A 27,640-nucleotide genomic window follows, 5' to 3' on the forward strand; every position below is an offset into this window, starting at 1 on the left:
ACATTTCTTACAGATTTTTACAGACTTTCTTAACTGTCAATTAACAATAAGGCTTTGTGATATATTTAAAACTAGGGATGTCCAGATACAGTTTTTTTGTTTTATTTTTTCTGAATTCCATATAAAGTTTGTTTCAATTTTATCATCAAAATGGTGTCTAAATAAATTAATTCATTAAAAATGTAACCAAATGAAATAAAATTTTCAACATAATATTGTATTACTTTCATTACATTTCATAAAAGTGCTTTTATCCTTGTGTGACTCTGCATCTTTCTGCGTAGACTGTTTGTTTTGTATTTGCTATATGCAATGCATAATTTCATTTCATTTAAACCGACTGATCTCAGTTCAGGACACTCTGGGCTGTCAGTAACGGGTTAAACTTTTGACACACGGAGTTATGTGACAAAACAACATGGCACCGATCCCAGTAAAGCTTGTCTTTGGGAGAAACGCTAACAAAACCACATCTGGTAAGAAACCTAATTAAGTTTTTACATTGAAACCTGTTTGAGTCAAAAGATTTGAGTCTCTAGTTTCATCCGATATGCCATTTTAAAAAATGTCAGCGATTTATGGCGAAATGGCACGCCGTTAAACACAGTGACTACTTATGTGGACTATAGGCCTTTTTTCCCTTAGAAATCCTATATTAACTGTACATTATCGCATTGAGAATGAGTTCTGAGAATTTATATGGAATTAGGTTGAAAATAAGGTGCATTTCGAACTGTTCTGAGACCAGTGCAGACTGACAGCACACTGGAGGTTAAGTCATTCACTAAATAGGGAGCAAGCTTTCCTTTTCAGCCAAACGCATTCACTCCTAACATTCAGGAGTGTTCAGTTTCAAAAGTTCAGTTTCAGGCTGCAGATGATGTTTGCACCACTCAACATGGTTGGCAGACATGGGACAATGGTAATCAGTTCTTAGATTCAGAATTTATAATGTATAATTTTATTTTAACATGGTTGGCAGTGATTGGATGATGCTGGCTATTACTTCATAATTAAATTTATTATCAGAATGAATTATGCTCATTTCTGACTGGTAAAATGCTTCAGCACTGGGTATTGTTGCTATTGTTATTATTGTTACACTTGTTTGTTTGACAGTGCAAAGAGAGAACATTGAGATTTTGTTGCCAAAGTAGAAAAAAACATTGTTCCAAAGCAGCTTTACAGAAAAGCAGCTGTAATGCCTGTAACGTCTCAAAAACACGAATAACCAACACTTATTTAAACACAATAAACAACTGATTGAAAAAAAAAAAAAAAGAATCTGACTTTTTATAGCTTGGTATTATTTAAAATTTCACAACTTAGTACCGCTATCCCCATATGAGGACAATACATTTTTAGGAAAACTATTTGCTCTTCAAAAACATAATTTTTTTTTTTTTTTTAGGTGCTACTAGTTCCAATTCAAAAAGGAAAATTTTAAATGCATACAGCAGTTATGATCAGGTCTCAGGAGGTTATACAGAACCACACAGCACAATGCAAAATACAACATTGGATTTATTTTTGTAAAATAAAGTGCTGCATAACAGAGCAGATATGAGATATTGCTTAAAAATAGCACAATTACTATTGATTTATTATTATTAGTAGTAGTAGTAGTAGTATTACAGTTATTATTACATAACTATACAGTAGTGATACATTTCTGTCGTACTTTTTCCCCATTAAATTAAGCTTTAATTTTGGAGCGAAGCCCTTTCCATTTCTCTGTGTTTTGATGGTAGCTTCTCACTTCCAGAAAAGTAGGTTGCTACGTAAACCAATGTGACTATTAAACAGCAAAAGGCTGCTATTTATTTAAATAAATATGTAGTCTGTATGTGCCTTGTGCTACAAAGTGAATTAGCTATCTGTTCGCCGTCATCTGATACAAACAGAGCGTGCAATGCTCATGATGGTGTTTTCCATGTATGAGGTATAAGCTGCCGGCATCAGTACAACACCGGTTCCACACATTCACAAGCGCTCACAGTTAAAGTGCACAGCACATGTAAACTATATTTTTATCTCATTATATTGCAGCCTTTGTGGTTTAATAATCATACTACAATATAACTTGAATTTAATTTGTGTGCTGAATGTTTATGTAGTAGTGACACATGGTACCCTATGACAGATGGTATCTGTATTTGGTATTTGGTACTGAAGCATTTTTAAGAGCATGAGAACAAGTACATGAGTGCGGTATCAGATTCGGGACATCCCTATTTGACTATATATATATATACTGATATATTTCAGCCTTTTGACAATATATAATTTATTAATATCTCAATATTTATGTACAGTGGCTCCAGAAAGTATTTGGTATTTTAAAGGGATAGTTCACACAAAAATGAAAGTTTTCTCATCATTTTCTCACCCTCCTGCCATCCCAGATGTGTATTACTTTTTTCTTCTGCAGAACACAAATTACGATTTTTAGAAGAATATTTCAGCTCTGTAGGTCTATACAATGCAAGTGAATGGGTGCCAAAATTTTTAAGCTCCAAAATCCATATGAAGGCATCATAAAAGTAATCCATATGACTTCAGTGATTAAATCCATGTGTTCAGACACAATATTGTAGGTGTGGGTGAGAAACAGATAAATATTTGTCATTTTTTATCATAAATTCTCCTCCCTGCCCAGTAAGGGGCGATATGCACGAAGAATGAGAATCACCAAAAACAGAAGAAGGAGAAAGTGAAAGTGAAGGAAAAAGGACTTAAATATTGACCTGTTTCTCACACACACCTATCATGTCGCTTCAGAAGATATGGATTTAATGACCACAGTCTCCTAGAGTACTTTTATGTTGCCCTTATGTGGATTTTGGAGCTTCAAAATTTTGGCAACCATTCACTTGCATTGTATGGACTTACAGAGCTGATATATTCTTCGTTTGTGTTCTGCAAAAGAAAGAAAGTCATACACATCTGGAATGGCATGAGGGTGAGTAAATGATGAGAGAATTTTCATTTTTGGGTGAACTATCCCTTTAAGCCAAACATAAAAATGCATGTAGGTTTTTGCATTGTGTAACAAAATAGCAAACCAAGTGACATTTATTTTAAGAAGTAACACTATCAAAATTATATCCATAGTTAATATGATGAACTACACCTGTGTGGAACTTTAAAAATCACTTTGGGACCAGTTTGTTTAAATGGAGGTGCCATTTGCAAAAATGGCTGAGAGAAGTTAAATTAGTTCTAGGGAAAGATCTTTTGTTTGCAATATTTTGTTTGCAATCAGAAGAACCATAATTTCAAAAACACCACCCTCAATTCTCATTGACCCCACCCATGAGCCTGACTTTACTTTGCTTAAATGAGTTCACATTTACTGTATAGTCTAGTAAAAAAAAAAAAGTTAATGTTGACAAATTATTCAGATGTATAATTTGTCAACATTATGAACAATTTTGAACAGCACTCTATATAGTAAATGTGAACTTAAGCAAAGTAAAGTCAGGACCATGGGTGGGGTCAATGAGCATTAACAGGTTTTAACAACAGCAACATCTGTTAAAAGTTAACACCTAATTTCTATAGGGCTAAATTAAAATATTCTAACAGTGTGAGTGAGTTGGGACATAAGCATTCCTCTTCACTGTATTACATCCTGTACAGCTGAAAACAGCTCACTTTACAACTCGCTTTTGGCACCCTCCGTGGACATTACACCCGGAAAATGGAGAAGGTTATAGCTGCAGGCTAAAACTCCAAAAAGGTGTGGGTGTTCCAAACTGTGAACAAAGATATACAGAGCCCCTAACCATTTCCTAACCCTAACTTTCCCTTTTTATCTACCCTGGGAGTTTACTTCGGTCATCATTACTGCAGTTTATATTCCTCCACAAGCAGACACAAACACTGCACTGTGTTGAATGGAGAGTTAAGCCGGTGTCAAACATCACACCCAGACACAGCCTTTATCGTTGCTGGTGATTTTAACAAGGCTAAACTCAAAAAGGTGATGCCAAGTTTTCACCAGCAACACGTGGAGACTGAATAACTCTCTCTGCCATTGGATCTTGGACTTCTTGACAGGTAGGCCCCAGGTGGTGTGAGTAGACAGTAAACTATCATCAACCCTCACTCTCAACACGGGGGCCCCCCAGGGCTGCACCTAAGTCCCTTGTTGTACTCCCTACACACATATGATTGTCAAGTTTGCTGATGATACTGTTGTGATGGGCTTGATTTCAGACAAGGATGAAGTGATGTAGTGGAAAAACGTACACTATGAGTGATGCACTTCAGATACCTCGGAGTCCATATTTCTGAGGACCTGACATGGTCCACACACATCAGCAACCTGCTCAGGAAGTCCCATCAACATCTGTACTACCTAAAATGCCTGAGGAAATTTAAAATGGGCCCCCAGGTACTGAAGACCTTTTACAGATGTACCATAGAAAGCATCCTGACAGGCAATATTACTGCCTGGTACAGAAGCTGCACTGCCAAAAATCTAAATGAACTGCAGAGGGTATTACGAGCTACTGAACGTATCACCAAGAGTGGACTGCCAACCCTACTGGGCATTTTTACCAAACGGTGCAGGACAAAGGCTGAGAAAATAATTCAGGATCCCAGCAATCCAGGAAATGGCCTCTTTTCGACGATGCGATCAGGTAAACGCAATCGCAGCCTTAGGGCCTGTACAGAGGGTAAAGGAGCTTATTTCCACAAGCCATAAGGATGGTTAATGAAAACACTGTTGTCAAATGAGTTCTCTGTGGACAATTATACACTACACTAACTAACATTTCACAACAATTTCACCTATATATAATGACTCATCATTACATATTTCACAGTTCATCGATTGCACTAATGTTGATTGGTTTGTGTATGTGTGGCATTTGTATATTGTGCACATTGTGTATTATCTGAGTTTTCCTTGTATTGTTGTATTGTTTTACACAGCATGGAAGCCTGTAGAAAACAATATTTCACTGCTCTTCATTGTGCATGTGACAAACTTGAAACCATGGTTGCATCCGAAACCAAGAAATACTGCCTCTGGAGACTGTATATGAAGGTAAGATGGGACCAAGGCACGCCCAAATCCAATGTCCGCATAACATCCTGTCTACTGAGATATCTTCATCTGATCAATTTTTGAAGGCAGCATGTATCCTTCACTGCCTATCAAATCCCAAAGTTCTGTGTGTGCGGATCCACAGCAGTTGAGCTGAAGAAAGAAAATGGTGGCCGAAGAGGCAGTTGATTGCCAGTTTGTGAATAAATATACGTTTTTTTTTTCCCACTATTGATTCAATTTCTAGCAAGAAAGTAGTATTGTAGTTATTAAATATACACTTGGTTATCTCCAAAACGCTCAAGATTTTGTCCTAGATTAATAGTCCATTGTGGTTCAGTTGGACTGAATGAATACTGGTATCCTAGCAACAATGACGTAGTGCTGCCTTGGAAGCCTGTCCGCAACAAGTTTGCCGAGGTACCTTCGTAAGCAAACGTTGTCTTTTAAGTCACTGACTGATATGTCAGCGAGGTAATAAGGCAGCAGCCCATGCGTGGAAATGTCACCCCCTTTTGGAGTTGGCCCAATCCCCTTCTGGAGTAGCCATGCCCCCTTCTGGAGCTACCTTCTGCCCCTGTTTGGAGATCTCCGGGCTGCAGCTACTAGCAATTAAATATGCCTGCTCTCTGCTCAGCTATTGGCCATCCTGATAATTGTTTTGTTCTGCTTTTGGAGTATTCCCCGTTTTATGTTTTATATGAACAACTGAAAACTGAATACAGCAGCACATTAAGAAAGAGAGAGAGAGAGAGAGAGAGAGAGAGAGAGAGAGAGAGAGAGAGTTGGCCAACTTTGTTGTCACACTAGTTCGACCTGTAACACAATTTAGTCGTACAGCCAGGAAAAATGGCATTTAGTCGCAGAGTGGAGCCGTGTTCTGTCAAGAAACACCCTTAGAAGTAAAATTTTTTTATATCGAAGTAATGTGTAGTCAGTCACACCGCCATTTGAAATCATGTAGAAAAAAGAACAACATTTCAAACCACTGGCAATCTATCCAGGCCCACCAAATTCAGCCTAGGAGCTGAGTAAAAGATGCTGGAGGCCCAGGAAATCATCAAAGGACTTACATGCATGTCTTGCCTCAGTCAATGTCAAAGAGCATGAGAGACTGCACAGCTTTGACCTACATACTGTACATTCACTGCTGTCAAAAAATAATACAGATGCAAGACTGACATATATCAACAACAAGGAGATAAAGATTGAGTGATATGCTCTGAAGTGCTTGGATTAATGCAAAGTCTGGAAGTCATAGATTGCAATATGAACTAAACAACTTCTTATGAGATTCTCCCAACCCTGTTTCCCAATCTATGAGAGCAACCACTGCTGTCTGGACATTATGGCAGATGGGTGGTGAGAAACAAAAACTATGGTTTGGGTCTGGTTTTCAAACTCAGGGCCTTGACACTGACAGCATTTCAAAAAGTCGACCGTGGATTCCAGAATTTATCAGAAAGTCTTTGAAGGGAAAGTGATGCTTTGGGAGGACTTGAAGAAAAGCTTTAAAACATCATGTAATGTCATTAGAGATTAAAAAGATTCCTGCCACAAGGTTCAACATCAACATCAGCAGCTGAACAGTGACAGACCAATGTATCAGTCAGCCTCTGATGCAGATTAATGGCTAATAATATTAAGCCATTTTGAGATTATCTACATCAGCCAATAGAGTGAAAGGGTCTGTTCCAAAACCTGGTGAGCTTCCTTCGAAAGCAGTATTTTAAAACATCATAGGCATGCTCCCGATGCGAAAGCTGTTCCAAAAGCTAGGTATCTTCATTTTGCTGCCTCATAAGATACCACGTTTTGGCCGAATTCTAGGGTAGCATCATATGTATCCTTCTCTGAGTAGGCGATCCCAGAATGCACCGTAATGAGCTCGGTGGAAAAATAAATCCAAGATGGAGGACAAAGCGAGAGAAATTTGGATTATAAATATACTCAATCCATTTAATACGGAAAATTATCGATAAAAAATAGTTTAATATCATAGAAAACTTAATATCATAGAGACTATTTTACCCAAAAAGTGTGTGCTATGCGTATTTATGCTCATTTCAGGATTGCGTCTTTTCTCTCACATCACCCGTGTTTAAATCTGTTGCGAGCCGAGTCTCTTGTGCGCTACGCATGAGAACGCTATTTGAATGATTTGCGGAGCTGCTGCCCAAATCGCTCTCTTATGAGGCATCATTTCAGTAAGAATACTGCCACAGAAGACTGCTGCCTATGTAGGCAGGAGACAGCAAGGCAGCACACTAGGTTTTGGAGCAGACCCCAACAGTGCCCACTAACTTTTTCTGCTATCTTGGTTCTGGAAGTATTTTTCCCATTTATTTATTTTTTTAAAGTACTTCATAAAAGAGTTCTAAGCCATGAATCAAACCAACCGGCTCCAAAGTGAATCACAACATTATAAACTTTAATTTGAAGCAAAAAACATTTTGAAAATCTAACAAAAATACAAAGATACAAGACTGTGCCAAATTAAAAACAATTATAAATATAAAATCATTAATTTTATGTATAGAATCAATATATTTTAAGTTCATTCCAAAATATTCAGATATTTGTAAATATATAAGCAGTTTGAGAGTGTAGGGAGACCGACTTGATTACATCATTTACAGTACAGGTACCTTATGAGAGTGGGTGTTTTTTGCCTTGGTTAGTTTTCCACAATTCTCTGATTCGTGCATATTCTCCCTAAGGATCATGGGTAGTGTAGTATTTCACTAGCAATTGCGCTATTAAACAAGATGTTTAAAAAATGACAAAGTTCAAGCGTAAAACTCAAGCTAATAGTTTCTTTGAACTTGTTATCTGTTAGACATTCAGCACGATCACATGTGATATGTTAAGCCAATTGGCTTGCATGATGTAGCTGATTGGTCCTTTGACATGTAATCGGGTAGCCAATGAACTTGTGTACTCTCTTTGTGTAACATTTAAATTTGCTTAGTTTGCAAGTAAGCCAGTTTAACTACAGTGTGCTGTGAGTTTCTCTCTGAAACCCTCCACCTCCCCAGCTCCACTTGTCCATAGATCTGCAACATGGGGATTGTAATTATGTCTAATTGTGCAGAAGTATACAGTACATGCTAGATGCAGCATATCTTGTGTTTGTCTAATTGTGCAGCATGTCCTACATTCTCAGTGCAGCATTTCTTGCAGTAGCAGTAGCAAGTCTCCTTACTAGCCCTGCAGCAACAGCATCATAGTAGATTAAGTCTGCCAAGAACAACTCCTATCAAAATATACCAACATTAACATGCTAATTCTTTCCCAGAGTTTTCATGACCGAAATAAATCTGAAATAATGCAGACTGATGGCTTCTTTAGAAGCCTTTACCATTGATTAACAACTTCAGAGCTTGCGGTAGGTCTATCTTTAAAGGTTTATAAGTTATCATTAAAAATCAATTACACTATGGGATTTTTCTTCCGGTACCAGACTATTGCGTTCTATAACTGTGCCTGATTGGCTGATTGAAAAAAACATATTGGTAACCCACTAGTATTGAAGTTGGTGGGTGGATGTTTTTCATGGCATTTCATTTTTATAATTTTACTTTTATAATTGCAAAGAATGTCTGTAATTGTTATTGGTTAAACTACATGCAAGTTTTTCTGAAATGCGAAAAAAAAAAATAAAAATCGTAACAAAATCCAACAGTTTGCTCAAGACATTAAAGTGACTAAGGCCAATGCTACCTGGCCTTCATTCAAAATGTATTTGCTGTTTAATAATTAACCACTATAGCCAGACTGCTGCAGCATCTGCTGGTCTCTTAAGTATGACCTGACATACTCCCTTTTCACCTAAAGAATCCATACTTTTTCACAGTTAACTTCTTACTCTCTTTAGGCTCTTCCAGCAGTCAGGTTGCTGAGGTACTGTATCCATTTTTGTGCAAACTAGAGAATTACAAAAGAATCCAAACCCCAAGAATCCACATCTCACTCTAGTCAACCACACTAATTATCCCTGCCAAGGATGTTAGGAAAGTGTTTCACAAACATACTTTTAGAAATGTCTGTATGAAATTTCACGTTCCGTTGCATAGCGCACCTTTTTTTTATAGATTTAGACCTTTTGGCCAAATTTCGCATCCAGACCTCCGACCTTAGAAATAACTATAAAGATCCAAATCCTGTCCGAATCATGTATAATCATGTAATCGATTAATCAGATAAAAAAATCAAAATTTGATTTCCTTTATTTTATTAAAATGTGATTTTTTAAAAACAGAAATGATAAAGGGCGTAAGGATTTAGTTCAATTTACGGTACTGAATTCATGACTCTATACTCTCACAAAACTTTGAACAAAGCATGAATCATGAAAAGTTAAGTTCCCTATCTGTCACTCACTCGACGTTGTGTCAATGTAGTGACATTAGGGATCATTCTTGGGAACAAGCCACCCCAGCAGCTCCCCGCCCCGGTCCTTCTACCTACGGGTATGAGGCCAGTGCGGCTAGCACTGGGGGCAATTTGGGGACCCCAATGGGACCACCTCCGCCGGGTATCCCCCCACGGTCCTCCCATTCCCCAGCACGCTCGTCTGCCCCGATCGGGCTTCCGGATGAGTCCGCCGGCTCGTCTCACGGCGAGTTCGACCTCTTGTTCAGAGCCCGCGAAGGTGATGAGCTCTCGAGTGCAGCATCGGAGAGCAGGCTCGTCTAGTTGGACACGGAAGCCTCAGCTGGGCTTCCCTCCTCGGGTACGGTCGCCCAGACACAGGCTGATGCGGAGATGACGGACATGCTTTCCCGGGCAGCCGCGAGCGTCGGGCTAGAGTGGAACCCTCCGCTCTCCCCTGAATCCTCGTGGCTCGATGATTGGTTCCTGGGCCCGCAGCACCGCTCACAGCCACGCCCCACCCCAGTTCCTTTCTTCCCGGAAGTGCATGAGGAGCTGACAAAGTCGTGGGAGGCACCTTTTACTGCCCGGTCCCGATCTTTCAGCTCCCCCGCCCTCACCACCCTCAATGGTGGGGCGGGTATTCGGCGATCACCCCGGTGGATAAGGCGCTCGCGGTGCACCTATGCCTGCAGAGATCCGCCACCTGGTATGGGCGCCCGAAGCTCCTGTCCAAGGCCTGTAGGGTTATGTCGTCCCTGACAGCCAAGGCCTACGGTGCCGCTGGACAAGCTGCCTCCACCCTGCATGCCATGGCTCTCCTGCAAGCGACCCAGGGCGAGGAAACCTGCTGCTCTGGAACTGGTAAGCAGACCACTCCATCCCCCAGTGGAGGGCCAGGAGGAGAATCTTTTGTTACCTTTTCATTTAATTTCGCCACATGCCCAAATAGCTGCGGTACCCAAGAATTCAGAAAAAGAGCGTTTCCTTGTTCCCAGGATCACATACCCGGTGTGCACGGCCGTCATCACGACCACCGTCCACCATTCCATTTTGGCAGGTTTGGCGCTCCAGCGGCGGTCTCCCTGCCCCTGCGCGCCTAGCTGTGGCACAAATCCGCCCCCGATGTGACGGTCTCCACGGGTCACAAGGACAGGCCTCTTCCTCCCCCGTCCCAGGCTGTTCCGGGGGTGGTCACAAGGAGCCAGGTAAGTGCTTCGATGTCCCTGAACGTAGCACGGCCACGGCACGACAAGGCACCTCAGGCTCCGCCCCGCCGTGAGGCCCCACCTGCCGGTATGTCCGACGAGATTGTCCCCTTGGTCCCCCTCACCCGCAGCTTGGATGCGTGGCTTGCACTTTCCAAACCGTCGCGATGGCTGGTCCGGACCGTCCGACTCGGCTACGCAATTCAGTTTGCCAGGCATCTGCCCAGGTTCAGCAGCATCCACTTCACCTTGGTGAAGAGCGAGAACCTCGCTACCTTGCATGCGGAAATCGCATCCCTCCTCCGGAAGGGTGCGATAGAGCCTGTCCCTCCGGCCGAGATGAAGAAGGGGTTTTTCAGCCCCTACTTCATTGTGCCGAAGAAAGGTGGTGGGTTGCAGCCAATCTTGGACCTGCGAGTACTGAACCAGGTTTTACACAGACTCCCGTTCAACATGCTGATGCAAAAACGTATTCTAGCGAGCGTCCGGCATCAAGATTGGTTCACGGTGGTAGAACCGAAGGACGCGTACTTCCACATCTCGATTCTACCTTGACACAGACCCTTCCTGTGGTTTGCATCCGAGGATCGGGCATACCAGTACAAGGTCCTCCCTTTCGGCCTGTCCTTGTCCCCACGCGTCTTCATGAAGATCGCAGAGGCAGCCCTTGCCCCATTAAGGGAAGTGGGCATTCGCATCCCCAACTATCTGGACGACTGGCTAATCCTAGCTCACTCTCGGGTTGCGTTGTGTGCGCACAGGGACCTGGTGCTCTCGCACCTCAGCCGACTAGGGCTTCGGGTCAAATGGGAAAAGAGCAAGCTCCTCCTGGTTCAGAGCATCTCTTTTCTCAGCTTGGAGTTGGACTCAGTCTCGATGACTGAGGATAAGAGGGCACGACTGGGCTAGCCTGTCTCTATCTCATAACAGCATTGGGGGAGGTTACGTGTCGGCCTGGTGCGCTGGCTACGAGGCACACAGTGGTCTGCCCGTCACACACCGCCAGTTCACGTAACACAGTTCAGCTAGTTGTGGCGTTTCGCATAGGGACCTCTAGTGTCACTACATCGACACAACGTCGAGTGAGTGACAGATAGGGAACGTCCTGCTTACTTTCGTAACCTCCGTTCCCTGATGGAGGGAACGAGACGTTGTGTCCCTCCTGCCACAACGCTGGACTACCCGCTGAAATGGCCAGGACCTTGTCTCGGCTCCTCAGCACAAAACCTGTATGAGTGGTTGCATACCAGCTCCTTTTATACCCGTATGTTCGGTTTTCATTGGCCTTTTTTCAAAGACCAAAGGTGTTTCGGGCTCCTGAGAGTGACCCCTAGTGTCACTACATCGACACAACGTCTCATTCCCTCCATCAGGGAACGGAGGTTACGAAAGTAACCAGGATGTTTGATTTTATTGTATTATTCTTATTCCTTTCAGGATATATGCAAAACAGTCCTTTCCTTTATTGCAAAACTTAAAGGTGCATTCAGGTTTTTGTTCATGTTGTCTTGGACTTACAGCAACACCTAGTGGTGTGGATGCAGCATAATTTAAATGCAATCATTTTTAGTTACTGATGCCATTGTAGAAATTCACTTTTCACCGTGAGCCATGATTAATTGAATCCCTTGTCCAATGACAGGGTGGTTACTTTGATTAAGTGAGTAGTATTTTGCTGGTCATGTGATTCTAACATGGCAGCCCCAGTGAGGAGACCCTCCCCATGGAGAATAAAACAGCTTTTATAAGGTTGCTGATATGACTTAAGTCTTCATCTCAAGCGAGTGGTCATGATTTTATACATGTTTTAACATGGCAATTAATTTCTTGAGAAGTAAAAATGTTGTACTGAGGAACAAATTACTGAGTGAACCTTTAAAAAGTAATTAGTTAAAGAGTAAAATTATCTACCAGAGATCGAGTGGGACTAAAATTCAGCCCATCAGAGGGCAATGGTGTCACAAGAATAAAAATAATAATTCTGCCCAGCTGAAAAATACATACATATGATTCTACACTGTCACTGATTACATACATTTTAAGTATTTTAAATTAATAATTTATGTTTTAAAATAGTATTGTCACTGATTACATGTTTCTAAACTATTTGTTTCAAAAATAATTTTTTAAAATGGTAGTATACATTTACTGGTGAAATCAGACATTACATATAGTTTAAGTACAATCATCTGTAAACGCAGTCCAGATTCACTCTCACGCTGAAAAGTCACAGCATTGCTCACTGTATTACATGCATTTGCATAACGAGGAGAAAACATCTAAAACACTTTAAAAACCTGCATGTTTTGACCACTGAGTCATCGGTGTGATATCCATGAAAGCTGTACAATTGATTATATTGAAACTTTAATTGAGGTATGATGTTGCACGGTTACTAGACCACAAAGCACAGTTTAATCAAATGAAAGCACTCACTTTCTCCATTCCGATCAGTTTGATTGACGAGGATGCACGCACGTGCTCGCTTTCTTAGTGAAGTTTAACAGACTTGCTTGTGGTAAAGACAAATAGTTTTGCAAAATGGAAAAACATGCCTGATTTTGAATTCATAACATGTATACATTATAAAACATAGAAAATAAGTTATCCGCTGGAGAGAAACAACTCTTAAAGTGTTGGTTTACCCAAAAATGAAAATCTTCTCATGATTTACTTACTTTTAAGCCATTCCAGATGTGTATGACTTTCCTTCTTCAGCAGAACCGAAGTGAAGATTTTTATAAGAAGATTTCAGCTTAGTTTGTCCATACAATGCAAGTAAACAGGTGCCATCAGGCTGCTGTCTGTTTGTCGGTCCAAAAGGCATTTTTAGGCAGCATAAAAGTAATCCACATGACTCAAGTTGATCAATTAAAGCCACACTATGTAACTTTGTGCTCTCTAGTGACATCTGTAGTTGAAATGTAAAATTGCAAGCAATTTGCAGAAGAACACTTTATATCCGTCATGTTTCAACACTGCTCTTCTGGCAGATGAATCTCATGATTTGAGGTTTCCTTGATATTATTATGTTATACGATTAGACATTTAAAAATGAAATACTACTTGCTTTTATGAAGATAACACTCTTTGTGGAGGTGAGGGCGTGGTCAAGCGTTCATCTAGGGAGAGAGGAAGCAGTAAGGTTTTCACCTGAGATTAATTGCTGTTTCTATGTTCGCAGTGAGAGACGGGGGAAGATAAAAGGTGCCCAGTCCATAGAGTGCTCGAGAGAGAAACAGATGTCGCAAAGACTGTATGTGTACGTGTGACTGGGGGAGACAACTGAAGCTATTTGTGTGTTGGCCATTGCCATCTGAAGCTTCACCATTGCGCATTATGTGAACATGTTTTTGTTGATGAGAATAAAGAGTGATATAACTGAGTTGGAATCGTCGTCTCCCGCTTCCCCATTTATTGAACCTTGTGACGCTGGTGCTGAAACCCAGGAATCAAGGAAGAAGGATATGCTGTCATGGAGTCGTCGCCGCTTAAGGAAGTCTTCCGGTCCCTCACCAGAATCCACTAAGGACAACACCAGGCCCTCATGGATCTTCAGAGAGAGCAGCAACAGCATTTGGTGGCACACCTTCGGGCCCAGGAGGAGGACCGGCGGATACTGCGGAGCTTAGTACCCCAGGAGGGGGCGGCCACCACGTCCCCACTTCCTCAGTTATTGAACCTTGTGACACTGGTGCTGAAACCCGGGAATCGAGGAAGGATGATATGCTGTCATGGAGTCGTCGCCGCTGGAGGAAGTCTTCCAGTCTCTTGCCAGCATCCACCAGGGACAACACCAGGCCCTCATTGATCTTCAGAGAGAGCAGCAATAGCATTGAGGTGCTCCTTCGGGCCTAGGAGGAGGACCGGTGGGTGCTGCGGAGCTTAGCACCCAAGGAGGGGTCCCCGGCAGCAGCGCATCCCCACGTGTTGCTCACTAATATGGGGCCTCAAGATGATCTGGAGGCATACCTTGAGCTCTTCGAGCACACCGACGAAGCTCTGAAGTGGCTGCCGGAACAGTGGGTGGTGCATCTTCTGCTGCTGCTGACCGGGGAAGCCCAGATTGTGGTGCAACAGCTTCCGGTCGCCAACCTCCTGGACTACTTGGTGCTGAAAAAGTCCATCTTGCAATGGCCAGCACTTCTGTTCCTTGACGCTGAGTGAGGTTGGCTGCCTGTTTGCCTTTGCCCAGCAGCTCCATGACACCTGCCGGCAATGGGTGCTAGCTAAGAAGGACAGCGACGCCGATTACATCATAAACCTTGGGGTTCCTTGAGCAGTTCGTCTCCCAGTTTCCAAAGGGGACGGCCAAGTGGGTTCAGTGCCACCGACCGGCATCGCTGGAGAAAGCAGTCCAGCTGGCGGAAGAACATCTGGCAGCATATCCGGGGGCCAGCGTGCCCCACACACTTTATCCCACAAATGTCTCCTCCCCTGTTCTCTCTCTCCCCCTCCTTCCTTCCGTCCTGTTTCATTTCCCCGGAAACAAGACTGGCTCTCCGGTAATGGTGTTCCCTGTTCCATCAAACCCTGGCTCTCCCCTCTTCATCCCAGATGAAGGAGTCCACTGCCACAAGTTTGGGCGGGAGGTTTTGGAGGTCTGCTGGAGTTGCGGGGAGCCAGGTCATGTCTGAGAGCAGTGCCCGGTAAAGGAGGTGGGGGCCTTGATCTGGATCCCCAACATTCCACAGACCACCTCCGACCAAGCAGGGACGTACCAAGTACCCGTAAGTATTAAGGGGGGGGTACATACCAAGCCTTGGTGGATTCAGATTATAATCAAACCTCCATTCATCAATGCTTGGTTCAAACAGGGGCATTGGAGGCAAATAATCAGGTGAGGGTGAGGTGGATGCACGGGAATATTCATGATTATCCTGTAGTGACGGTCACAGTAATGTTCCGGGGACAAAAGCAAAATATTGAGGTGGTGGTTAGACTTGCCTAACCCATCCACTAATTTTGGGAACTAATTGGTCTCCTTTTTGATCATTATTGAAGGGGTTGTGTGTAGATGGGTCCTGTGAGAAAGTGGATCGAGTGGGATGTTTGAAGCGCTGGCTGGGGAGGTGTGGCCTGGGCCGTCTATGGCTGCTCCACGTCAGGCTGACGCTTTGGAAGGGGAGGTGTCATCCTCCCATGCCCTTAGGGAATTCCTGGTAGGGGATTTCCCTCTAGAGCAGTCACGAGACAAAACCCTGAGGCACACGTTTGACCAAGTGATAGTGATTGATAGTCAACGTCTTCAGCCGAGCATCGCACTCACATATCCATATTTTTCAATTATAAAAGATTGGTTGTATTGAGTGACACAGGACACTTGGACAAATGAAAATACAACCCAGTTGTTGATACCAAAGAGCCGTCGGAAATGTTATTCCAGGTAGGTCATCATAATCCGATGGCAGGTCACTTGAGACAGGGGAAAACACTAAGCCATCTCATGGCCCGTTTCTATTGGCTGGGCATTCACGGGGATGTTCGCCGGTGGTGTGTGGCATGCCGTGAATGTCAGCTGGTAAATCCGACGGCCACCCCAAAAGTGCCATTGCACCCCCTTCTATTGATCGAGGTTCCTTTCGAACTAACTGGCATGGACCTCGTCGGGCCATTAGAACGGACAGCATGCAGGCATTGCTTTGCGTTAGTCCTGGTGGATTACGCAATGCGAATTCTGGAAGCAGTGCCGCTTTGCAACATCTCAGCACATAGTGTTGCGGAGGCACTCTTCAAAATTATCTCCTGAGTGGGGATCCTCACTGATCAGGGTATTAAATAGATTCAGACCAATGTGTACCACCCACAAACAGTCGAATGATTGTTCGATTGTTGAATGATTTAATCAGACCTTAAAAAATATGATTCGTAAATTTGTGCACAAAGATGCTCGGAATAAGTGGCTTGAACCCCAGTTATTTGCAGTATGAGAGGTCCTCCACAGGAATTTCCCCGTTTTAACTGTTGTATGGTGTAAACCCCGTGGTGGGTTAGACGCCATGAAAGAAAATTGGGAGAAGGGACCTTCACAGAGTAAAAACGAAATTCAATATGTTCTTGATCTGAGAGCAAAACTCCACACATTGGGGCGTCTATCACAGGAGAATTTGCTACAGGCACAAGAACAGGGGAGCTTGGCTATGGGAATTTGCAAAGGGAGATAAGGTCCTTGTATTGCTGCCCATATCGAGCTTGAAATTACTTGCGAAATGGCAAGGGCCCTTTGAGGTCACACGGCGTGTTAGGGAAGATGACTGTGAGGTGGTCTGTATGGATAAGGGCAGGTCAGGGCACATCAGATTTACCACCTCAACCTCCTAAAACCACGGAGAGAGGTGGTCCCTGTGTCGTTGGTGACAGTAGTTAAGTAGGTGAATTTAAAAGCCAATCAATTCACCCCAGTCACTTGTGGAGACCACCTCTCACCGTTGCAACATACGGCGGTTGCCAGGTTGCAAAATAATTTCTCTGATGTGTTCTCGCCTCTCCCCGGCCGCACTGATCTCATAAAACACCACATCGAGACATCTCCCAGGGTAGTGGTATGTAGTCGTCCCTACTGCTTACCTCCCCACAAGAAACAGGTAGTACGGGAAGAATTAAGGGCCATGCTCAAAATGGGGGTAATAGAAGAATCCCACAGTGATTGGGCCAGCCCGGTGGTTCTGGTAAAAGTGTTGGCTCAGTCCGGTTCTGTGTGGATTATAGGAAAGATTGGTTGGGCACGGCTCATTTTATTCAACACTGGATTTGACAAAGGGATATTGGCAGATCCCCTTAACATGATGTCCCGTGAAAAAAACGGCTTTCTCCAGACCGTTTGGCTTACACCAATTTGTGACTCTTCCGTTCGGTTTGTTTGGGGCCCCGGCTACGTTTCAGCGTCTTATGGACGGGGTCCTCAGACCGCACACTGCGTATGACGCTGCCTATTTGGATGACATCATTATATATAGTAATGATTGGCAGCGGCACATGCAGCATCTGGGGGCCGTTCTGAGGTTGCGGTGATGAGCGGGGCTCACAGTAAACCTGAAGAAGTGCGCAATTGGGCGGATGGATGTACGGTATCTGGGGTTCCACTTGGGTCATGGTCATTTGTTGGGATGAGCATTCACCCTCTGTTCAGACCATGCCCCACTCCAATGGCTCCACCGCATGAAGGATGCCAACGCCTGGATCACCCGTTGGTATCTGGCACTCCAGCCGTTTAAGTTCGAGGTGGTCCACATGCCGGGGGCACAGATGGTCGTGGACTTCCTCTCCAGAAAGGTGGGGGGGGTGAGTAGGCAGACCAGATGATCCCCTGACCTGAGTCGGGCAGTGGGGGTATGTGGAAACAAGGGCGTGGTTGAGGGTTCGTCTGTGGAGAGAGGAAGCAGTAAGTGTTTTCACCTGAGATGTACTGCTGGTAATTGCTTTTATGTTCGCAGTGAGAGACGGGGGAGATAAAAGGTGCCCAGTCCATAGAGTGAGAGAGAAACAGATGCCGCAAAGACTTTGTGTGTGTGTGTGACTGAGGGAGACACCTGAAGTTATTTGTGTGTCGGCCATTACCATTTGAAACTTCACCATTGTGCCTTATGCAAACGTGTTTTTGTTGATGACAATAAAGTGTGACATACCTTAGTTGGAATCGCTGTCTCCCACTTCCTCATTTATTGAACCTTGTGACACTCTTATTTACATATTTTGAATGAATGAATTGTACACTTTTCTGACACTACACTCAAAGTGCTTTTACATAGAGAACAGGGGACTCTCCTGAATCACCACCAGTTGCCAGTATATTTTAATATGATTTCACTTTCTTAAGTCAGAAGAATACACACCAAATTTACTTTGTGTTAATATGCAATTACAGATTCACAACACTTGAATTACACTTATGCAAAGCATTAAAGTATTGCTAATATTTTTTCTTAATGCTTTCAACTTGATTTACACTTTTACAAAATGTTCTGTGCACATGCTATTTATTTTTACACTTGCAATTTGATTTACGCTCTCACAAATCTAACTCTGTGCATGCAAATCATTTTGGCACTATTTTACCTTCATAAATAAGTCTCTAAAGCATGAATAATTCAGAATACAGGCTAACTTCTAAAAAGTAGATAATACTTCCATCTATACAATATTATTTCAGGTGCTCAGGTTTTTCACAACAAGGACAGTAGGCATATGTACATTTATACTGTATGGTTGATACATGTTTACATTAGAAAATGTTTATAATTTATTTTTCTAAATATTTGATAAAAGTTTGGTCTGTTACAGTCTGACACTTTTTTTGTCGATTTTGCAAGTCATCATCAAGTAAAAGATTATTTTCGTTGACAAAAATGGTCATTTTAGTCTGAGAAAACCGACTAAAATGAATGAATATGACATGACAAAATATTGACTATTTTTAAAGGACATTTTTGTCATAAGACTAAAACTGTGACTAAAATGAAAAAAATGAACATGGCAGTTGATAAAGCAGGTGAAACTGTAGGCCTAATAACACTGTAAACTCAACATAAAATGAGCAATAATGGAAATAAAATATACTTTATTAAACATGAAAATAATATGTACAAGAAGTTAATTTCAGAAGTCATTTGTATTAGTAAACATGCACAGCAACTTCCCCTGACAACGTAGATCATGATCGGTAAACACGAGTAATGTTTGATTCATAAAATCGTGACCCAACCAGACAACATACTGTATCAAATTCCAAGCATTATAGCAGGTAAGCAACTTCGCCAAACGGATAACAGATAAACATCCATTCAGACTGCAGCGATGCCATCCTGAACTGTGTGACTGTGACTAACGGAACTGAACAGCATCCTCAGTTGGAACATGTGACAGCCGGTACGTCTTTCCTGTGTTTACGGACATAACGTCATGACACAAAAAGGAATGACATAAGCCAGTGATTTAGCCCCAAATCCGACCCGACAGCTCAAAATACAAATAAATTTTATGGGCGTACCGAAATCAATCGGGGTAAGGTAAGGACATTGTTTTGAACACTGATTGTTAATGTACTTAATCAATAATGGTAATTTGTTCATTTTTAACCAAAAATATCTTATATAGTGTAGCTTTAATGTTTTCAGAAGCAAATCGATTGGTTTGTGTAAAAAATAAATCGATAATTCAAACATTATTAACTAAAAATAGCTTCTTGCCAGCAGTCGACGCATCAGTGACGTAAGTTCATGCGAGAAGTTGGAAGTGCACACTTTGTGCACAACAGAGGAACGAACGTCACACAGTGCTGGGCAAAAACAACAGTTTAAAGTTAAAAACGTTTTAATTATCGATTTGTTTCTTACACAAACCTATTGGTTTGCTACAGAAGACATTAACTTATCGACTGGAGTTGTGTGGATTACTTTTATGCTGCCTAAATATGCCTTTTGGACTGTCAAACAGCCAGCAGCCTGATGGTACCCATTTATATGCACTGTATTGACAAACTGAGCTGAAATCTGCTTAAAATCTTTACTTCCATCCTGCTTAAGGAAAGTCATACATATCTGGGATGGCTTAAATGTAAGTAAATCATGAGAATATTCATTTTTGGGTGAACTAACCCTTTAAGTGCTTCAAACAGCACAACAAACTCTGTCAACACACCTGATGCAGCAACCACTCCGCATGAAACTGTATGCTTATTATGATCTCCTTTTTTTATAAGTGTTTATAAAGTGCTCTCGTGCGCTGGACAACTTGTGTTGTGTTATTTTAAGCTTCAATTTGTCTCCATAATCTTTCCAACGAGTTTCATGCAATACTAGGCTGTAAAGTTACGTCACTGACAAAGTTTTTCTGTGCTTGCCACACTTATCCAACTAATCGGTAAATTCGTTGTCGATGATTTTTATTATCGATAATTATTGATAGTTGTTTCAGCACTAATATATATAGGTTTGGAACTACATAAGGGTGAGTTAATAATGACAACATTTTCATTCCTGGTTGAATGTAAGTCTGAGTAGAACACTATTTTATTAATGATTAGGATGCAGCAGACATTTACCAATTATGTAAGCTAAGAACATCTTAGTCACATTCTCACATTTGACTTAAATAACAGTTTCATTACAAACAAAATTAATTGAGGTGCCCTTGTTAGACAAAATTTAAGCACTAATGCTGACAGCAAAGCTGATATGAAGGTGGCTATATGGATGTTGTGTAAGAGGCAATTAGATTACATTTCCTCCCCATCTATAAACATGAGTATTGCACGACTCTGTAAATCCCTTCGATTACAACCCCAATTCTAACAATGTTGAGACAGTGTGCAAAATGCCTAGTAAAAACAAAAAGGTGTTATTTGTAAATATATTTTACAGCCTGATCTCATGAAAATTAGGTGACTGTGGCAATACTCTTGAAAAATGATATTACGTGGTTCATTACACGTATCACTGCTGTTTCAAAGTAAAATATCCACTGGGGAGTGCTAAAAGAGAGTTTAATATTCTCCCCAAAAGATTTGCTCTGCGTCCAAATCCGCGTACTGTTACAGTATGTACTGTATTTCATGAAGGATGCACTTATCTGCCACCTAAACAGTACATTCTTTTAAGTATGCATGAGAGTAGTATGAATACATTTCGGATATATATTCATCCGGGGACATGGGCATTGTCTCGTGAACCGAATATATGATATATGATTTAAGAACAACAACTGCAAAAATTATCTGTTCGCCTCAGCTCCCGAGGGATTATGGGATCGTCAAGTGTCCAGTCGATCTGCACTTCAAAATTTCACTGGAAATAGTAGGTCATCTGGGTATTTCTCACTCACTGCTTCATGAATACTGTGGATTCAGACATATTACTCCATTGGCATACTGTTTTTGGCATACTATATGGATATTCAGACGCAGCATAGGTTAAAGTCAATGCTCCATGGCGTTTTAAATGACTAAAACCTACCTTCGTAACCTAGACCTTTAACAGAAACCTAACCAATAGTGTAATAAAAAGTTAAATGCTACATGTAAACTTAATCGAAAGTGTGAAAAGCAAATGTGATATGAGCAAAACAGACATCCCTAACCTAAACCTGACACCTAAACCTAAACGATAGTGTTATAAAAGCAAAGGTGAGATGAAAAATACAATAGCTGAAAGAGCCACAACATTTCTAACACAAGTCTCAAATCATGTGCTTTACTCGTCTCAAAACCAGGTCTTCCTGGTTCAAAGTCCAACACCCTACCAGTTGAGCCACTGCACAAGTCAATCATGCTGTAGTTACCTTGTATATGTAGCATTTGTTTATGTAATGCAAGCATTACAATACATTTGGTTCGCTTATAACATGCATTTAGACTGGCACCTGACAATTTCAACAGATTTTGAATAAGAAGCTAATTAAACTACTGTGGTCTAGCCAAAATTCAGACACTGGCTGTGTCTCGTTTGGAAGGCTGCATGCTAGGTAGGAAGCGTCTTTTGAAGGCTGCAGTATACCGAGTGTCCTCCTTTAAACAAGCCTCGTTTAAACGAGACGGCCTTCGTAGGACAAATGGAAACGGAATGTAACATGGTTGCTATGACAGCACCCCACTCTTTAACAAGCGCGAGCGCTTTGAATGAGAAGTAACAAAGTCCCTTTAGAAGGGAATGTATGAGGTACATTTTAGGAGAGTTATAATGATGTAAAGAGAAAAGAAAATAGATATTACAGGTGTACTTTTAGTCTAATACTTTATTTTAATTATATATTAATATAATTATACATATTATATACTCTGCACCCATCTACTGAGGTACTTCAACTTGGGAATTGACATTACTTGCGTTTGAACATCATATTTACGGGCAAATTGGCGTGATTTTTTTAGACATTTCCATTGAAGCAAAGAATTGTGGGTTGTGAGTGCCCACGAAGGATACACCTCATGCATCCTCTGAATTCCCATGAAAGAAGGTCGCATTTGAAGGCTGCATTCGAAGTGTCCTACTTGCTTTTCTGAAACGAGACAGCCTCGATGACGTATGCGGCCGACAAATGCGACCTCTGGAGGATGCATCCTTCCAAACGAGACACAGCCATTTAAAAGGATTTCTTGGTGTGTTCCCACTATCAAAATAAAAGCCAGAGGGTTTTAAAGTTAACGGTACATGACTGAAATATATTACTCTTGTATTATAAAATTCTAAAAGTCAATAATATTAAAAATACTGATAATAATAATGTATTATCAATATTATTTGTTTACAAATTACAACAATATTTAAGTTGACTGGGTCCAAAAAATAAAGAATGTGTGAATGAAAAGTGGACTGATATCTTACAAATAAAGTGAAAAAAAAAAAAAAGAGATATGACTCCTTTAAAGACCAGATACCAGTTGAAAAACAATTGTGCAAAGAAAACTGGCTTCTTTTCTACTGAAGACTTTCACTGGAATTACTGTTAAGTTTGCTGCAGCATTATCCAGTAGATCTGTTGTTTATATTAAAATAATGTGTTGTTACAGGATTGTGTTTCTTTACATATAAAAGAGTACCCCCAAAAAGTATCACGCAGTGAAGTATAGATACTCTAAACTGATTATGCAAAAAACAACATCGGATTGGGATCAGTATCGCCGATGGTGAGATTTCAGGTATCGGAATCGGATTGGAAGAGAAAAAGTGGTATCTGTGCATTCCTAGCAGGGGCGTAACTAGAGGGAGTACAGGGTGGGCAGCCGCTCTAGGGCCCGGGGTGACAGGGGGCCCACAACAGTTGACCAAAAGAAACCATAAAAATGAACGTGGGCCTGAGGGGTGATGAAAAACGACAAAGGCCCCCCAAGGAGGGGACCCACTCTTTGCACTGGGGCCCGCAAGATCCAAGCTATGCCACTGATCCCTAGTATTGGGGACCAGAGGGAAAAATAAAGTTTTGAATTTATAATCTGCTGTTTTACTCATGTGTGAAAGTGAATAAAAATTATTGCTGTCATAGGACCTCAAGTGTTTGTGGCACCTCAACTTTTTTTTTTTTTTACCAGAAAACTGCAGCAAAATGTAGAACAAAGCATGTAAAAGTGATTTTGCAAAAACTTATTTATAGTAAAGTTTTTACTTTGAGACAAAAGTATAAAAACAAGGTACTTTATGCCTCTATAATGCATATCATGACATGGGCTCGAGAATTCTTCATTAAACCTTTGTCAAGGTGAAGGACAATTTATAGAGCACAAAAAAACAAAAACAAGTGTTAACCAAGGTGCTGTACATGGGCGATTAAAACAAATGAAATATAGGAAAAAAGCAAAATCACAGATTAACACTAAATACAATAAACACACAATGTACTTTTCATTCAAAGGCCAAAGAATATACACAAGTCTTTAGACGTTATTTGAAAGTGTGCAGAGTAGGAGCAAATCTAATGTCCAGTGATATTTTATTCCACAGTCTAAGGCCGGCTACAGAGGATGCACGATCCCCTCTAAGCTTAAAGCACGAGCAAATAGAATTAGACTAGAATTTACAAATTAATTTTTTTATTTTTATTGGCATTTTGCGCACCGTCTTAACTTTTTGGGAACTGGGGTTGTAGTACTGTCAAGTAAAACGAGAATATACACACACCTGCAGATTCAGGAACTATTTTAGGACACTTTTAGAGACATAAAGATGTTTATGAATCCTCATTGAATTCATGAAAATTAATTGGCTTATTTTATTGTATTTGGAAGCTATGAAATTAAATGTTCACTGCTTTTAATGTAGATGATGAATTTACCTAATGTAATTTATAACGGTTTCATTCTGTTAAGTGTGATTTCTGGTGCTGTATTCAATTTGTTTGAAATGATTATCACCAAGGCTTACACAAGGCTGAACTTTAAAATGTTATTGTAACATTGGGTATGAGGAGTGGAAGAGACGCAGGAGTAGATTCTTTCAATATTTAATCATAATCGTAAGAGTAGAACAAACGCTGGAATGGAACAAACTATAAATCTAAACATCAAAACTTAACACAACGTAACACTTCAAGGACTGACAAATGATTGAACAAAACTAGAGGGTATTTATACACAGAAAACTAATGAGGGAATGGAAGGCAGGTGAAGATGACGATGAACAGTGGGAAGTAATTAGGGCAGGGAATTCTGGGAAATGTAGTGCAGGGGAAAACATCAAAATATGAGTCCTTGAAGAAAATGGAGACAGACTGTGACATTACTACCCCCCCCCCCAGCGCCCAAGACGGATAAGGGTAGGGTGACGCAGAACATGAAGATACCAGGAGGATGATCAAGAGGCCTAGGGGGTGGCTTCAGGGCAGGGACTGGGTCAGGAGGCCTGGGAGGCGGCCACAGGGCAGGGACTGGGTCAGGAGGCCTGGGAGGCGGCCACAGGGCAGGGACTGGGTCAGGAGGCGGAACCGCTGGAGGAGGAGACTCTGGGGAAGCGGGCAGAGAGCCATGGAAGGCTCGTGGGGCAGAGAGCTGTGGTAGTCGACCTCCATGGTCGTGACCATGAGCAGAGACTGGGGAACGACCTCCGTGGTCGTGAGCATGGGCAGAGACTGGGGAGGAATCCTTTTCCTTCTCTTCCGACCAGCAGGGAGCATAGAAACGGGCACGGTTGAGGCTACAGGCACGGTCGAGGGTACAGGCACTGGCACGGTCGAGGCTACAGGCACTGGCTCGCTAACCGTGGCGGGCATGGGCTCGCTAACCGTGGTTGCTACCGCTGACTGCGGCAGGGAATCGACCACCGGAACCTGGAAAGGATGAGCCCCCCCAAAAAAGGTCGGTGAAAATTTAAACCCATACCGTAAATGGACTTGAGGTATAAATCCGATATGGAGGTTGTAGCAGCGAGTTGGTAGAATTTAGTAGAATATTCCAGGAGGGGAAGATACTGCCTGAACAATTCCATAAACACCCCTGTTAGCTCCATGCTCAATGTGGGTCTGGACAAGTGGAAGAGGATTAGTGGGATCACTGGAGTAGAGGAGGACATCTGGAAGAGCAGGAAAGTAGATCCATATTTTTGTTGTTCGGTCCTTTTGTAACGTTGGGTACGAGGAATGGAAGAGGAAGAGACGCAGGAGTAGATTCTTTCAATATTTAATTATAATCGTAGGAGTAGAACAAACGCTGGAGTAGAACAAACAAAAATCTCAACAGTAGTAATCACTGGAGAGGAACAAATGCTAGAATGGAACAAACTATAAACCTAAACATCAAAACTTAACACAACTTAACACTTCAAGGACTGACAAATGACTGAACAAAACTAGAGGGTATTTATACACAGAAAACTAGTGAGGGAATGGAAGGCAGGTGAGGATGACGATGAACAGAGGAAAGTGATTAGGGCAGTGAATTCTGGGAAATGTAGTGCAGGGGAAAACTTCAGAATAAGAGTCATTGGAGAAAATGAGGGAGACAGACTGTGACAGTTATAATAAATAAAATGTTTTCATCATTTAATCATTATTTAATCATGTAATTTTGTTTTTTCCCATCGGACACAAAAAGTTTTTCTAAATATGCTGTGGCTAAAATAAATGATCAAATACACCACAAAAGCACCATAAAATGATCATAAAAGGGATGTATTTTATTTGTGTGCAATAATTCAGGTCTTCAGAAGCCATATGACAGCTTTTTGTGAGGAACAGACCCAACTGTAAGTCTTTATTCAGTGATTATCATTGTGTTTCTTATGAGTGATTGCGACATGCCACATTCCATGGGATATTTTTGTTTTAATGAGATACGACGCCTTCACAGGAGAAGATTTTGAGTGATAAACAACTTAAATTCCAGTCTCTTTTCAACCAACCCTCTATGGACATGTTGGAGAACAAAATCGGCAAATTTGTGTTTACTCGCCACACTGTTGACGACATGTAAGCATAATGCAACTGAAAACTGAAAAAGATATTAAGCAAATCGGATAGGGGCGTCTTCACATATGTAGAGTATTCAAATGACTTCACATGCTATAGTATGTGAGAGTTTATTTTTTATTTCACATGTTTTTGTTGCGGGGGGCCTCCAAGTAGGATTCCACTTAGGCCCCCCACTCAGAAACGTCCCTGTTTATATTGCAGGGTGGCAATACATGTGATCGTATTATAATTATTCATTATTATTTTCATAAACACATTAGTGTGGCGTGCATAGTTTTACAGTTTTATCATAGACTGTTGCACAGGTAGATGACTGCATCAATGAATAAGAAATCAGACACTGACACAGGCATTCCTCAGCAGCTCCTTCTGTCATGGCTACCACAAACTTTACACAACCAGGAGAGAGGAGAGAGCAGAAAGCTGCTGGGAAAATGCTGCTTCAACTTTCTTTGTACCAAAACTGCATCTTGTTTCATCTTGGCACAATAAAAAAAACCTGCATTATTCTCTCCCTTCTTGTCAGAGAGCATTCTCTCTTTCTTAGCGGTGTGTAGTAAAGACATGCAGATCTCACATTTAGCATGGATTATATGACACATTACCTTTGGAAATAAAGGCAACATCAGAGGTTATTCAGGTACATATAAATGGAGGTTTACATGGTGAAGTGAAAATACTGCATTGTCACGCTCACAGTAAAGTAAGAAGCAGATTTTATTATTGTCTCTTCAATACAACAAACAGCAACAAGTGAATGATTTACTTACTCTTTTACTATGAATGCTGACATTAGAAAATTATCCGACATTAGGATATAAGCCCATACCACAAAATTTTCGTATTATTATCTTTCTAGTTATATACATTGCAGTCAATGACAGCGGAAATTTGTCACACTTGCTGGAAATGCAACCGCTTACTTCCACATTACAAAAGAAGGTAATTATAACCAGTGCTAGTACTGTCTCTTTAAGTGTACTGGCAGCTCCGCGGCAAGTGTTTACGGTTGGTGGGTGCACAATTACAAGAGAGAAGTTGCACAGTTGTTTTTACCTCAATGGTGCAATGTGTGATTAGAATTAATGTTTCTTTACTTTTTGATCAA

The 27,640-nt window shown here is 41.5% G+C and overlaps 1 protein-coding gene across 2 annotated transcripts in view; it reads right to left on the minus strand.

Moving 5' to 3' along the window:
• LOC127424733 (probable G-protein coupled receptor 153) overlaps positions 1–27,640 on the minus strand; it is an 86,157-nt gene that overhangs the window by 46,638 nt on the left and 11,879 nt on the right. The window lies entirely within an intron of this gene.

The sequence above is a fragment of the Myxocyprinus asiaticus genome, chromosome 33, assembly GCF_019703515.2.
Source record: "Myxocyprinus asiaticus isolate MX2 ecotype Aquarium Trade chromosome 33, UBuf_Myxa_2, whole genome shotgun sequence".
Taxonomy (NCBI): Eukaryota; Metazoa; Chordata; class Actinopteri; order Cypriniformes; family Catostomidae; genus Myxocyprinus; species Myxocyprinus asiaticus.